We start from the raw sequence: 1810 nt of genomic DNA, 5'->3' as shown, positions 1-1810 counted from the left end.
TGACACTCACTTTCTCGGTCAAGAAGATCTTCTTTTGAATACTCTGCCATCGTTTGGTCGTGCATAAGTCTTTCAGGAATTTGGCATATGAAAGTATCTGTTTTACGACATCAAGTAGAGGAATATTGACTTTCACTTATTTCAATACCTCTAGGATATCCTGAGAGTTAGAGAGAGATTTTGGTGCAACAAACCGTTGGGGAAATTAAGCAACTGGTCTTTCTAGAAGTTTCGGTTCTAATTTTTGTGGGGCCTCACTAGATCCATTATTGTTGTCCTCTTCTAGTTCTTGAGGCTTTTCGGGCCTAACTGGAAGGGTTTTATCAATGATCTTCCCACTCCTAAGAGTGGTGATGGATTTAGCGTGCCCCATTTGATTTGAAGAGCTGGGATCACTTATCTCATATTACGGTTTCAGATTGGGGAGCGGTTGTGCAGGAAGCATCCCCTTTTCTATAACCGTCATATGTGAATCCATCTTTTGCATAAAGTCTCGCATTGCATGGGTCAGCTCTTGCATGGAATTATGAACCAGTTCTTCTTGAGGTTTCCCCTGATTTAGATTTTGATTGAAGAAACTTTGAGGGGTAACAGTTTGTCTATTTCTCCAACTAAAGTTTGGATGATTTTTCCAACCAGGATTATACGTATTAGACGTTGGTCCATTGAAATGTCTTTGATAATTATTTACGGCATTGGATTGTTCATTCAACACCTCTCGAAAGGCGGGTATTGTAGGGCAATTTTCAGTTGTATAAATGTTGCAATCACAGATGCCGCAAACACTTTCATTAACCTTATCCTTCTTTCCTTCCATGGCCTCAACTTTCCTTATGAGCGTAGTCACTTTACACTTGAGATCATCCTCTTCTTTCAATAGATACAATCCACCTTTCTCCTTTAATTGAGTCGGCTTAGACGTGGTGTTCGACTTTGGGTAATAGTCCCATGATTGTGTTTTTTCAGTAAGACTATCGAGGTAATCCCATACCTCGTCGACATTTTTATTAATGAATTCTCCATTACACATTGTCTCGACCATTTGGTGCATGGAAGATGTCAGTATATCATAGAAAAAATTTGTGATGCGCCAGGTTTCAAAGCCGTGTTGTGGGCATGAACTGACCAAATCCTTGAACCTTTCCCAACATTGGTAAAATGTTTCATCCTCCTTTTGGTTGAAGTTCATGATTGCTTTTCTAAGGGTAATTGTTTTATGATGTGGAAAAAATTTCTTTATAAATTCCCTTTGCATATCATTCCATGTGCCAATGGATCTAGGATGCAGTGAATGTAACCACGTCTTAGCCTTCTCTTTTAAGGAAAAAGGAAAGAGTCTCAGCCTGACTATATCCTCAGACACATTTTGAAAATATAAAGTGGCTTTGATCTCATCAAACTCTTTCAAATGTAGATATGGTTCTTCAGATTCAAGCCCATGGAACTTAGGAAGGAGTTAGATAACCCCTGGCTTGATGTCCATATGTCCTGTATTTTTAGGAAAAATCATGCATGAGGGCGTACTCACCCCCGCTGGTTGTAAATAATCTCATAAAGTATGTGGCGGGGGTGCTTGATACACCTCATTCTCATCCTGAATGTCCTCCACCCTAGGTTGGGGTAGAAGAGGTTGGTTTTCAGCCATCACTTCACTTAACTCAGGAGATTTCGAGTGGTTTCTAGTCCTGCGATGGATAGTTAACCCCTCAACCAATCCTCCTTCAGTCAAGAGACGTCGAGTGTTGTCACGGGCCCACTTGGGCATGAAACACTCGTAGCCCTTAATCAAATTCGAAACCTAATCCTAAGA

The 1810-nt window shown here is 40.5% G+C and overlaps 1 non-coding gene across 1 annotated transcript; it reads left to right on the top strand.

Moving 5' to 3' along the window:
• The first annotated feature begins 1100 nt into the window (after positions 1-1100).
• LOC131229999 (small nucleolar RNA R71) lies at positions 1101-1207 on the top strand. Its single transcript, XR_009163730.1, has one exon. It is a non-coding gene; the product is annotated as a small nucleolar RNA R71 (small nucleolar RNA).
• Positions 1208-1810: the final 603 nt, after the last annotated feature.

Source organism: Magnolia sinica, chromosome 16, assembly GCF_029962835.1.
Source record: "Magnolia sinica isolate HGM2019 chromosome 16, MsV1, whole genome shotgun sequence".
Lineage (NCBI taxonomy): Eukaryota > Viridiplantae > Streptophyta > Magnoliopsida > Magnoliales > Magnoliaceae > Magnolia > Magnolia sinica.
Note: the sequence above shows the minus strand (reverse complement) of the source record. Positions and strands in the feature narration are given on the sequence as shown.